The 14,362-nt window shown below is 49.0% G+C and overlaps 1 protein-coding gene across 5 annotated transcripts in view; it reads left to right on the top strand.

The window, feature by feature from the left end:
- Positions 1 to 14,362, top strand: part of ELF2 (E74 like ETS transcription factor 2) — a 1,226,980-nt gene that overhangs the window by 669,470 nt on the left and 543,148 nt on the right. The gene's annotated exons all lie outside the window — the stretch shown is intronic.

The following is a 14,362-nucleotide window of genomic DNA, read 5'->3' as shown; positions in this document are numbered from 1 at the left end:
ATTAACAAACATCAGAAGACAATGCATTACTTACCGTAAAAGCATTTCTGATGGTTGTATCTGCTTAGATTCACATGCGCCCGCCCTTCCTCCCCGCTCGGATGGAAGGAACATAGACATCCTCTACTATATTTCTCTCTTTTCTGTACTCACTCACGTCTAGAAGGCTCCCTCAGGACAGAAAAATACAAACAGAGGTACCTCGACGCGTGAGGGATTGTGGGTACAACGCACGTCACTATAGGGATAGTGTTACAGACACGCCTTGTCGACGTCCCCTTTTCGACTACGAAAAACAAAATGCAATACTCCGCAGTGACCACTGGATGTCGGTCCTATGCACAGCTTGTGAATCTAAGCAGATACAACCATCAGAAATGCTTTTACGGTAAGTAATGCATTGTCATATTCCTACACTTACCAGCCCGCTGCCTCAAGGTGCGTATGGAGGGTACCCCTTTCCAATTTTGCCCAAATTGCAACCGCAAGTATCCTTGGGTTGACACACTCCACATGCAATCTCTGCTTGCCAAGGGATCACCCTGAGGCAAATTGCAGCGCGTGTAGGTTGAAGCTTAAAACACTAAAAGACCGTTCCACCAAGCGTTGGGCCCACCACGCCAGGCGTCAAGAGGCCATGGCCGCAGAGGGTGCCTTCAGCGATGGCAGCGACGGCTTACTTTCGGACGGCGAGGGCAACACGGCGACGAAAGACAGCCAGGCGCAGGTCCCCGACCTCGGAAGGTCGTCCGGCAGGGCGGCTATGGGGAAGACCCCCGGCGACGGAAGCGCAACCCACAGTACTTCCAAACACCCAAAGTCCCACCGAGACTCGACGCGCACGTCGAGCTCTCGGAAAGAGGCACATAGGGAACGGTCCGAATCGGCGTCCTCTTGGCGTTCGTGATCAAGATCACCGCATGACGCCAGGCAATTATCCACTATTGCCAAAAGTGCCTTGCTCCCCAGGTTAACCGAGGTTCGATAGTCGGAAGACGAAACCTACCTCTACCCCCAGACCTCACTCCAGGAGTCGGCTTAAGTACAAGTAACGCCCATTCCCGAATCCCAACCTACACGGTGGAAGGATAGTACCACCACTACCGAAGCTCGACGCCAGGTGTTGAAAAGCTCCGAAGGCCCAAAGAAGCAGGGCAAACACTCTTCCAGCCACTTTGAGGGGGGAAAACAACAGAGGAAGCGGTCTCAGTCTACTTCCCACCACAGAAACATTCCACTCAACTCAAACAGACAGATAAGTCGCACTCCTCTATTATAGATGAGTCAGGAAAACTTCCCCCAGGCAAAGTCATTCCCAGTTCAAGAGAGTGGTCCAGTGAGGACATAGTCATGTCAAGAATGTCATCAGTGGCAGATTTTTACTCTAAAATTCCCGAACATTTTCTCACTTATAACCCCGACGGGTCAGCTCCCTCAGGCTCCAAGGATCCTACCCCCCCCAAGTAAAACATCCCGGTTTGAAACAGCACGGTCTTCAGATCCCTTCCACATGCAACCTTATTCTCAGGAACAAGAAGATCCTTCCCTTTGTGAGGATGCAGATTTGGGCATGTTGGAAGAACAGACTGGGACAGGCTACTATGGGGATGATGAGGAACTAGAGGAGGAAGAGGACGACCCGGAAATATACAGGGTAGATTCCCCGGTAGATAAGGAACCCCCGGTTACCGACTCCCCTGTCGACAACCAACCCCTCCTAAATTAGGTCCTATCTAGAGCAGCAAACCACTTCCACATTGACACCCAGGGTGCTCAAGAGGAAAGAGATTTTGCTGAAGAGTTGGTGGGAGAAAGGAGACCTGTTGCGCAGGCCATCCCTATCCTTAAGTCCATCCAAAGAATAGACCCTTCATTGGTAAACCCCAGTCTCACCAGGGCAGTCAATCCCAGGGTTGAGAAGCTATTCAGGGCAGCCCAATCAGACCCACTGTATATAAGAGGGCATCTGAAACCGGACTCCCTAGTCATTACAAACACCCGCAAGAGGGCAGGAACACCCTTGTCATCGTCAGAAGCTCCTCCCGACAAGGAGAGCAAAAAGATCTATGGGTTCGGCAGAAAAGTTGCCTCCACTTCTGCCTACCAAGCCAGAATCACTAACTCCACCACCCTACTGGCGAGTTATAACTGCCACCAGTGGGAGGAGGTCGCGGCACTCATAGATTCCGCCCCAGAGCCCCTAAAGAGCCAATTGGCACGAGTGTCGGTGGAAGGGAGAGCCTTATCCGGTTGCATTTTAAAGGCAACCTTTGATGCCGCAGATAATGCCTGTAGATTGATAGAAGAGGGTACTGTTATCAAGAGACACGCTTGGTTACGGCAGTCTGGATTCAAGACCGAAACACAAGCATCATTGTTAGACAAACCGGTGGAGAGGACGGGGTAAAGGTAGAGGCAGCCCCAGTAGAGGCGGCGGCACGCCTCCACCAAAACAGTGACGCTCCGTTCAGGGTCCCTTCTCACGCATCCCCAGTAGGAGGATGCATTTCCAACTTCACCCGAGCTTGGGAAGGGATCACATCAGACAGATGGGTGCTGTCAACAGTGTCCGCAGGATACTGCATAGAACTTTTAGAGCGTCCCCGGAACCACCCTCCACGACAAAGAACACATTCTCTAGACCACCAAAGAATCCTCCTCGAGGAGATCGTCAATCTGCTAGCAAAGGACGCAATCGAACTCGTCCCGGGATACCAGGTAAACAAGGGTATTTATTCAACTTACTTCCTTGTACCAAAGAAAGATTTAACAATGTGCCCAGTATTAGACTTAAGGCCTGCAAACAAATATGTCAAGCCCCAAAAGTTTCGCATGACTACTCTCCAAGAGGTAATCCCCCTCCTAAAAAAGGGGGACTACATGGCTAGATTGGACATGAAAGATGCCTATTTTCATATTTCCATGTTCCCAGCGCACAGAGTATTTGCGCTTCAAGGTGGACAGTCGGCACTACCAGTTCAAACTACTGCCCTTCGGTATAGCCTCGGCTCCAAGTGTATTCACCAAGGTACTGGCGGTGGCGGCAGCACACCTACGCAGGGAGGCAATCCCGGTGTACCCTCCCTGGACGACTGGCTCATCACGGGGGAAACCCCAGCGATTTGCAGAACGAACATTCAAAGAACAATCGACCTCCTCTTCGAATTGGGTTTCTCAATAAATGAGAACAAGTCAAGTCTGGTGCCAAGCACCTCCAAACAGTTCCTAGGAGCTATCCTAGACACACGAGGGGTTGACCTTTCCATCGGAGGAAAGAATTCGGAATATACTATTGCAAATTCCACAATATGAGGCCGGTCGTCAGATAACGGTACGCAAAGCAATGCGTTTGCTAGGCATGATGGCGTCATGTATTTACCTGGTCCCCCACGCGTGCCTGCTGTTAGGGAGAATTCTCTGTTTAGGCTGAATTTCCTAACCTAGTGAGTCCCCCAGCAGCTTTGCTGGATTTCTGGAGTTTGTTTTTTTCTCCTGCCAAGAATGAGACTCTTTCTCTCACTCTTGGACATGATTTATGGTGTTCCTTTCAATGTTAATGTGTTTCATGGGCTATGGGGTCTTTTACTCCATAGGGTCTCATATGTTTTTCTTATGTGTGTTACACAGCACCCTCTGTGCAGTAACACAGGGGTGTCATAGGGACCCCCCAACATAGACTCCATACCCTGGGACCGACTACTGTCTCTCAGGGCATGTAAAGTCACCATTGGCTTTGCTAGTCCCAAATTATGAACAGAAACCAGTACAAACCATCATATTGTGGACGTACTGGTCGGGGCAATTCGATTGCCCCGGGGTCTGTTGGTCGAGGGGGCACGTATCCATCCCCCCTGATCGAGTTTTGGCTGGTGGCAGTGGATACTACTTTTTATATTCGACCGTTCGAGGCTACCAACTTTAATTATTTAATTCTTATAGCCTCGAACATACCGCCGGTTTATTTATTTAATATTAATTCACTGGTTGGTATTTTCTGCCAGAGCTCGGTTTTAAAATGGCGTTTGTGTTTGCCTCTGTAACTCCAAACCAAAGGTCGAGCCCTTTGTTCCACTTTTGGCGGGCTTCTCACAGAAGCCTCCAAAAGTGGTGCCACTCTATCTGGGTACCACAGGGGGCGTGGGAGGGGGTTTAGGCACCCTGGACTGAGTTACCTTGGTAACTCCAGTCGCACTCTGGTGTGATTGGCCCAAGTGGTGAGCCGGCCGGCTCACCACTTAGCATGTTTGATTGACAGCTAGGCTGAGTGAATGGGGGTGTGCTGCATAAAAGCAGGGCTTTTAGGACTGGAACTTCAGAAGTCGCCACAGGACCTGAAAATCCGACGAGGGAGAAGCTGAGCCGACCTGCTACGACGACACCACCGGTGGAGCCCTGCTGAACCGACTCACCACTTCCCAACGACAGAGAAGATCTCCCGGCTGGAGAGTCTTCTTCCCCTGACTGGTGGGCACAACCAGTTCACCTTCTTTTTCTCGCATCCCAGGACGTCTTGTTGTCGAATTGCCCGTGCCAAGCACCCCGGCAACCGGATAGCCACTTACCATTGGACCGCGAAAAAAAAGGACCGCTCCTTTTAATTGAGAACTCTGCGGCTGGTTTCTTCCCTGGCAGTGCAACGGACTCCTGCTTTCCTCCTTGACGAGATCCTCTCTTCCCCCGGACGAAGCACCGACTTGCACCCGCTGCCAGGAACAACTGCCCCCGTGGGAGTATTCTCACCATTTTAAGGTACCGTGTCCGCCAGGCCTCCCTTTCTAAAGATTGCTACAAGGTAATAATAATCCCTTAACCTTCTGGACTGGGCTGGCCGCCTTGACCATCTAACTGGTCCCTTTCTTTTGGTCCAACTCTTTCTGAACTTATTGCGAGACTTTTGGGCACTTTGAACCGTGTGACCTTGGACACATTTCGACCAGAGCCTCTTAAAGTGGGTCCGGCCTTGTTAACTTTGACTTTACGGTTTCAACCTGCCTTCTTCTCCTACTGTGTTCTTCCGAAAGTTTTGGGATCTGTTTCTATCTTTGCTCTGCCTTTCTCTCCCTTTTAAACCGATTGATTAGAGTGCCATCTTCGTTAAGCGCTCACTGCTGTCTGAAAATAAGTGTTGCTTTACTTAAGACTTGTCTAACTAATCGTTGAAGGGAGTGTATATCTTTTAGTGACCGTGTTTTTGAACTGCTTGATATTAGTGCCAGTGTGTTTTATTAGATGTGTTTTTAAATAAATAATTATATCTCTTTAACACCAAGCTCTGGTCAGTGTTTGCCTGTTCTACTGTGTTCTTTTGACCTATTGTGAATACTCTGTATACTGTCTAACTCTTCTTGAGGGAAGTCTGACTGCTCAGCCACAGCCACCAAGTGAATCTGTGTGGTACAGACTGCTACCAAGTGGGTTTACTGCCAAACACCTGTAGTCTTAAATCGTTTCCAGTGGTCCCAGAGGGAGCTGCACAGGTTTCTGCCTAACACCTGCGCATGCGTCCCATGCAGGAATGGTTGGCCGAAACAGTGGTCTCGGCAAGTGGTCAGTGGGACGATCTAGTGGTCGTTTAGCCAACGCTGGTACAAAGCCTTCACTGGTGGACAAGAGAAAATCTGTCCAAGGGGAAACCCTTTTACGATCCAGGAATCCAGGCGGTAGTCACAACCGATGCATGCCTAACAGGGTGGGGAGCTCACCTCCTCCACCACACAGCTCAGGGGCTCTGGTCTCACTCAGTGGCCAAGAATCACATCAACCTGCTAGAGCTTCTGGTAGTATTCAGCGCGCTTCAGGCGTTCGAACCCTACCTGCTGAATCTGTCAGTGCAGATCCGAATGGACAGCACTACAGCCATGTTTTACATAAACAAGCAGGGAGGGACTCGTTCACCAAATCTGTCCAAGCTTGCCCAGAATATTTGGACATGGGCACTCAAACGGAACATCTTCCTGTCATCGCAACATGTTCCAGGGGATCTCAATTCTCTAGCAGATGCACTAAGCAGAGATCCCCTCCCAAAAGAGCATGAATGGTGTCTACACCGAAATCGTAGAAGATCTCTTCTCTCAGTGGGGTTCCCCTACCATAGACCTATTCGCCACAAGCAAAAACAGACCATGCCCAATATTCGCGTCCACATTCCCACAACCAGGATCCCAGGGGAACGCCCTGTGGATGAACTGGTCAGGAATATTTGCATACGCTTTTCCACCAACTCCTCATCAGAAAGGTGGTGAACAAGATGAACAGGGAATCGATGACGCTCGTCCTAGTTGCTCCCATGTGGGCGAGACAACCGTGGTTCCCACTTACGCAGACTAGCGACGTGCAACCCCATCAAGCTCCCGGGCTGGTACAACCTACTGTCCCAGCATCAGGGTCAAACAGTACATCATCTACCCAGCTCAGTGAACCTAGCAGCATGGCTCCTGAGGTCATAGAATTTGGACATCTAAATTTGCCTAAAAGATGTATGGACATCCTAAAAGAATCTAGGAAGCCTAACACGAGGCACTGCTACTTTGACAAGTGGAAGAGATTTGTTATCTGGTGCCAGAATAGACAAATCAACCCAGTTGATTGCACTCCTTCTACTATTGTTACATACATGCTCCACCTGCTGGATGCAGGACTGGTTTTTAAGTCACTAAAGGTGCATCTGGCAGCTCTGTCAGCATATACCACCTTCCATAACAAGGTGTCGTGGTGGAAAGTTCCAGTGGTTAAAGCCTTCATGGAAGGAGTAAAGAGACTTCACCCTCCTATTCCAAACCCACCACCAGGATGGAACCTTAATGTGGTGCTAGCTAAACTCATGGGGCCCCCCATTCGAACCCATGCATAAAAGCAGTCTCAAACACCTGACTTATAAGACAGCCTTCTTAGTAGCTATTACATCCATAAGAAGGGTTAGTGAAATTCAGGCTCTGTCAGTGCAAGATCCTTTCTTTACAGTTCACAAGGATAAACTGGTTTTGCGTACAGGTTCTCACCTAAGTTTATTTCCAAATTCCCCCGTGAACCAGTCCATCGAGCTTCCGGCTTTCTTCCAAAACCCACAAAGCTCGGCTGAGGTGAAACTACACACCCTAGATGTGTGTAGGGCGGTCCTCCACTATGTAAACAAGACCAGACCGCTAAGGTACCATTTGCAAAGCAGCTACTTGGAGCTCTATTCACACTTTTACTCGGCACTATTGCATTGACACACATTCCAAGACAGATACACAAGTGGGACAAGCGGTTCTAAGACATTTATTTGCTCATGACCCTTCTCACATCCCACCTCCTTCTTCAGGTACTGCTCGCTAATCAATGCACAGCATGTGATCTAAGCAGATTCGACAAGCCTCAGAAGGGATACATTACTCACCGTAATCTTATTTCTGATGCTTGTATCTGCTTAGATTCACATGCGACCCACCCTTCCTCCCCTCTGAGAGAAGGCGCATGGATGCTTGTAGTCTTAACTTTCTATCTGCTTGGATTATCTGTACTCTCGCTACTCCTCATGCTACCTCATGTCAGAAAAAATACAATCTGAGGGTCCCTCGTGTGTCACACGCGTGAGGGATCATGGGTACAGTGGACGTCACACTAGGGATAGTATTACTGGCACGCCCTGTGTCGACGCCCATTTTCGAGTTTCGAAAAACAAACTGTAATACTCTGCAACTTCCACTAGATGTCGGCCTATGCACAGCATGTGAATCTAAGCAGATACAAGCATCAGAAATACGATTACGGTGAGTAATGTATTATATATATATATATATATATATATATATCAAAGTAGATCAATCCTGACATGTAGCACCCCTGATATTATCAGCACATACATACAGCTCGTTGAATGCACCTCATAGCTGACCTACAACTACCCCTCCTATTCCAGTACTTCGACCCACACACAGCTCTGCCAGTGAACCTCCTACCAAACCTGCAGCATCCCCTGCAATTCCAGGACATTTACCGACACACCTATGCTGATGCATCTCAATCTTGACCTCAATCACATCCAACTATTCCAGCACTGGGGCCCATATAAGCTTTGCTAATGTAATTAAATTCTGAACTATAGGACCCCTTGATATTCCAGTGTTAACAAGCCCATGCGGCTCTGCTATCGTACCTAAATCCTAACCTACAAAGGCCCCTGCTCTTCCACTATGCAGCCATACAGATCTCTGCCAATGCATCTCAATCCTGGTCGGCCGGCATTTTTCTTAAACACCTCCCTGTAGAGTCAAGATGATCATCTCCGGGGCACAGCTTTCTACCAACCCACCCACACCCTATGGCATCCAGTAATTGACTACAACTGTACTCTCATATGCAATAGTTATTCATTAGAACACACACTGCAGAGTTCTCATCCTGAGGTTGACCTTCTGCAGCGGCCTTGCTTCATCAAAATGAAGAGGTTTATTACTTGAGCAGCTTAAATCGTTCCCTGTCACTGACCCGTAATTCTCAGCAGCCATTGCAAAATTGTGATCCTGCACCTGGCACAGCCATGTTCCATAAAAAGGTGTGCGTAATCGATGTCGCTATTACCCCCACTCATGTGTTCACCTTTTAACCATCTCGTAGAACTGAAAGACAGAGTTCTGAAGTGTCAAGAATGCAATCTGCGGTCGGCAAGGTAGACCCAGGGCTCTCTAGAAGGCACATTAGTCCACTGAGCAATACTACCATATGGTAAGCGGGAAGCTTGAGGGAGTGGTATAAGGCCCCTTATGCTCTTTTGTGTTAAAGCTCTCAGACTTGGTGGCCAGGAATGCACCTGGTCGACGCCCAACGTAGGTGGTGTTGGCGTTCTCAACACTGTATGCAGTTTGGGTCGGTGTGGAGGGGGAGGAGATCATGTACACCAAATACTATTGGGTGGGCAATTCATGAAGGGATTTCAGCAACTTGCTCCTCGCATCTCTGGGGCTGCAGATCTCGTTTTACATGTCCATGATTTACAAAAGGGAAATACTAGTTGTAGGAGGTTATGGATGGGGGCGCAAGGGACTCACTGCAGACTCTATGCGGGCGATTAAGTGCTGGATGGTCCTAGAAACCTAGTTATGATTGGTGTACTGATGCCAGCCTCCGACCCACTTACTTTCATCAATTGAACTAAGCTTTAAGGGGCCATTACTGAAAATTACAGGTTTACCTTCCCACATCGGTCTGGGAAGTAGAAATGCAAAAATATAAATTGAAAAGCTTCTGCCAACCACACATGTTTCTATTTGGCGATAATAAGATCTCAGGCAGCTGCGCTCCTTGCCTTCTGCTGGGTTTCCAGTAGAGGAAACGTGGTGCAGGCGAAAGGGTGCAGGGACTGCCTCAGACATCAGCACATTACTCTGTGAAACATTAATGCTCTTGCTGTTTCGCTAGTCCTTCCACCATCAGTTTCTGCTGCTAAAGGCCATGTGCGTACACATTTACCCACTGTGTGTTTTGTGTGTTTGTGAGTGTGTGCACGCGCGCACAGTCTAAGGACATGGAAGTGGAGGAAAGTGCGATTTGAATGTGGCCCTCAGTACCTGACGGACATGAAAGAGAGATATAGAGCGAGAAAGAAGAGGGGAGAAGTAGAGGGCAAAAAAGGGACTTGGGGAAAGCTAGAAAACGAGTGATGGAACAAGAGAGACAAAGGGAGGGAACTAGAGGGTGTGAGCGGAGGAGGAAGGGAGAGAGAGAGAGAGAGCAGCAACAGATACATGTCTGCACGCTTTTCACCACACCCTTTTCCCAATCCAAGTTCTCATGCAGTCCAAATGTAGGTGCGCCTTTGAACACTTGAAGTGGGTCGGTGCAGCAGCGTGGGAATGTGCATATGAAAATGTGTTGTCACCATTATTTATGGGCCTAGCACATTTGTTAGGTCAAGTATAAAACTAAGGCCTGCAGGAGTTAGTGGCATTTTTAAGAAATTGCAAGGTCTGCATGTTGTAAGTCACCCTTCTCCCTGCACCCCTGCCAGCACTTGAGTGATTATCCTGGAATCATCTTATGCAGTCCTGCAGTGGGGAGGTACCATCTATAACACAGTTTGATATGCATTCCTTGTTCTTTATGCACCTGGATGTGTTGAAGTTCCGTGACCAGATGTCATTTCATGTGTCGTCCCCATTTGCATGCCCCCTGTTGGTTTCCCATTTGGTCATGTATGCACGTCTTTTTTCTGAGTTTTCTCTTTCATAAAGCCTGTGTAAGGTTGAGATCATGGCTCATGGGAGGCCAGCCTCCAGTGTGAATTATAGTGCTGTTCGGTGGTCTCGATCCTCCTGCTTTAACTATAGAGTGTGTAGCCAAGTTTCTAAGTTATGTGCTTTTAAATGTCCCCTTAGTCTGCCCGTAATCTAGTTTTGCAGTCTTCGAAGGTTCATCTGGCCCTCCTTTTTATAATAGGGACAGTTTTTGTATTCTCCCTGTTAGCCTTGCAAGACCTTGGTAGCCACAGTGCCCTTCACCTGCATGCAAGGATAGGCTCTCCAAAAAGTTACTTACCCTCATGAAATAACCGCAGATCGGCACCATTCTCAGAGTGGTCATCAAAGACATGCTCCCTCCGGTAAAACCTCAAGCTCCGACCATGGTCCAGACCCCAGTTCCAGTTCAGTCCTTGGTTCCTGTGTTCACACCAGTCAGTGTCTCCATCCAGCGCAGCCCCAGCACTGCCAGTCAGCATGCCACAGCTGCCCGCACCCAGCACTCCTCCGACAGCTCTTGAGCTGCAGGACACAGCGGGTGACACGGACGAGGATCCGGATGCTTCCTTGTCAGCTAAGGCTTTCCACGAGAGGCTGGTGGGTGTGGCAGAATACCTGGGGATCCCACAGCCACAAGTTGGACAACCTGAGGCAGGGGTCCTGGCTGAGGTGCTTACCATCCGTCCTGCCACAAGAACTGGCATCCCTCCTGTTAAGACGGATTTCTGAAATCTGACCTGGTAAGCAGAGTTTCAGAAGGTCAGCCTAGTTTCTTGGAACAGCGTCACCTTCTGGATAAGCCAGACCAATCAAGGTAGCATTGGCGGCGGTCAAGACTAGTTCTCAGGAGGGGTGAGGGTGACTGAAAGACCTCAAAGAGCACACACAGTAAAGGACACTTACAAATCACTCCCAGTCAGGTGTATGTATATTAAAAATACAAATACATTTATTTCAGGCCTTTGAGTTTCAACACACAAAATCACAGTAATACTTCTAAGCCAACACAATCCTAAACGTATATACAAGACCAATAGAGTCTAAAGGGTTAATGCACAAAATGGGTCCACAACCTAAAAGGGGAAGGAAACAGACAGTGCAAATAGTCTTTAGTCCCTTGTGCATCCAGCACAATCCTAACTGAGAGGCAGTCCAATCCCTAAGAAGAGTGGAGCTTATTGCTCAAATGTACTTGCAATGCTGGTGCACGCGGTAATGCAGATGGGCAAAATGGGGTCTTTTCAGGGGTCTGTAGCAGCTCAGGAAGGTGGGGTGGGGTGAGGTGATGAATAAGTTCCCACTATTTGTGGAGGGTCTCCCCAACAGGGCAGAACAGGTTCCAGAGTTTGGGAATAGTTGGCTAGTTTGCACTAGCAATGGAAAGGAGAGGGGCCCTCAGGGGCCACTCGTGCATAAAAATAGATGGAGGCGCTAAGGGCCACCGGTTAGGGTTGCAATTACTCACCGACCCCCGGCGCACTCTGGACCAAACTTCGGCAGTCTAGCCCACTTCGGTTGCAGGTTTAAGTGCAGCAATTTGTCAGCTCTGCAGCTTTCAGTGACGAAGATACAGCATTGATTCTCTAACAGGACAGTGGTGATTTCTCTGCTCCAAGTGGATGGATCAGGCCAGTGTCCCTGCAGCATGCTTCAGGGGCAAGAGGGGCACAAAAGCAGCACACCTGCAAAGTTTGTCACCTCTGCTGGGCAACACGGTAACCGCGTATACTCGAACGCACTCACTTTACTCCAGACACGGGAACGCCAAGTGTACGCAATTCAGTGTGAGAGTGCCGTGAACACAGAGCTAATGTCGTACCAAGTTTCGCGTGTCTCCTCGAAACGGCAGCAGTATCAGGGCAAAGGTCCTGCATAAGCGGGTCAGCCCACTGGTTGGCCCAGGGACACTTCTAAGAAGGCTTACTTGCAGGGTTTGATGAAGGTGCAGAGAATAGTTGGTCCCACTATTCGAGTGGGTCGAAGCGTCTTCGCAGACCTTCTAGGACGACCAGATGCACAGAGGGTCCAGCAGGACGACAGCGGGCTCAGAGTGCCAAACCTTCCAGCGGGTCACCAGCGGTTACTCGATTCGGCTTCTTAGTTTCAGGATACTTGGATCCTATCCTTCGTTCAGTGAGAACTCCATAGATAGACATGGTATGGGTGTTTGGAGCCTTCTCTTATCCAAAATCTCCTTCGTGCCGAAACAAAGAGGACCCAATGGGAGATCTGCTCTCAGACAGGCACACCATACGTGGAGCAATTACAGACCACGGTTGTCCCAGGCATTCACAGCACACCAGACTCTGGCACCCAGGAAGTGTGTTGGAACCAGACAGTCCAGCCCGCATCCTGGAAGCGCACACAAAGGATGTAGAAGCCTGCGAAAGCTTGGCGTTTCGCGTGAGAATGCATGCCCAAATAAGGACTGACCCGGGTCGGTTCGACCTGGGGAAGGTGAAGGGGCAAGATGGCCAAAGGACAGGACCAAGAACCTCTTGGCATGGACATTTTTGAGCCAGGCCTCTGTTCGTGCGAAACGTGGTTTACTGGGCAGGAAAGGGTTAAAATTATTTGAAAAAATAAGCTGCCACCAGCCCTGTCCGAGACACATCTGCACTTCTCCTAAGGAATCCTTCCAGAGTATCTAGGGCCTTTGGAAAGGACTATTAGACTGAAGTGCACTGTACTGTAAGGTACTTTTTGCACTTGTTACATGTTGCAGAAAAGTTGCAACATTGACAAGGACTAAGGGAAACAAAGTCTCCCAGTACTGACTTTCTTTAAAGGCATGTCAGTTTCCCCATAACAAACTGAGCGAAAAGCCCAGAGGAGTGCAGCAGAAGGCTGTGCTCCTCTGGCAAAGTTTCATACTATGGTGTTTAAACGAAGCAAAAAGTTGGGGGTACACAACTGGAGGGAAAATTACACATTAAATAGATATCTTTCCTAACACCTCTGCAAAAGGATGTAGAATCCCTGGCCAAGAAGGGATGGGTGAAGCCGCACTCCACGCAGCCTACCAACAAACAACTTGATGCCAAGTATAGGCAAGTGGAGGGGGACTCACTCATACTGTCGGTACACCACCAACCGCATTCCTCCGTTATAGCTGCGGCCTCCCTTTATTCCAAACCGCAGTTCTTTTCATCTGCCCCCACCCCAGCACTACTAGGGAAGGCGGAAAAACTGTTTGAGTCCTATGACAAGAAGATTTACTCTAATGCCACGCTCCACTTGTGCCAGGCCAGCGCTGACGCGATGTTGGCAGCAGTGAATCAAGACATTTTTAAAAGACATGAACAATTTTCCCACCTACCCTAACCACAACTTCTACTTGACACTTCAAGAAAAATTGTTATCAAAACTCAGGGCTTTGTTGTAGACAGGAGATATCGGAGTCAACTTGTTCCATTTAGTGCCTACTTTGAACATGACGTTCCCATGCTTTGAGACATGGTTCAATGCCAGCTCTGTCACTGCTTTCGACACACACCTCCCAGAGGGCTACACGATCCTCACCGGTCTGGAGGCGGAGTTGCCTTGACCTTCCCTGAACGGGTCCCTGCTACTCTCATTGCCACTTAGACCTATTCTTCCTTTGAATGCATCATCTGCAGGCTTGCTGTCTCTCCAACCTTCTCATTGACGCTTGCCACCATCTACAGGACCTTTGGTCCAGTCAAACTCTTCCTCTTGGAGTGGTCTGAGCTCTCCTTCTTTCCTCCACCTCCAAACGTCTCTGCCTCAGAGACTTAAATATTCAAATGGACTCTCTGATTTGGCTACTGGACTCTTCTGCAGCCTCTGACTTTCCTTCCCTCACCATTCATCCCTCCGGTCCGACGCATTCAGCCGGACATGTCTTGGATACTCTCATCTCAGCAGACATCCCAGTCTCCAACCCTCACTACACTTCTCTCCTGATCTTGTCTGACCTGGATCTACTGCAGTAGGATTGGCAAGTTCCTTGTAGATTTTAAACAATTTGCCTGTGCTGTTAGTGGCCCCGGATATGCAGACTTGGATATGGGCCCTCTTCTTCGAGCAGATGGAAAGTCTGTATTGCTTTTGGATCCGGCCAGTCTGTCGGAGGATGTGCCTGATGCCCGCCACTTCTGCTCAGCAACTATGCACTTGCTTTT

The sequence above is a fragment of the Ambystoma mexicanum genome, chromosome 6q (assembly GCF_040938575.1).
Source record: "Ambystoma mexicanum isolate Mex_15411 chromosome 6q, UKY_AmexF1_1, whole genome shotgun sequence".
NCBI lineage: Eukaryota > Metazoa > Chordata > Amphibia > Caudata > Ambystomatidae > Ambystoma > Ambystoma mexicanum.
This window is presented reverse-complemented; position numbering and strand designations above follow the sequence as displayed.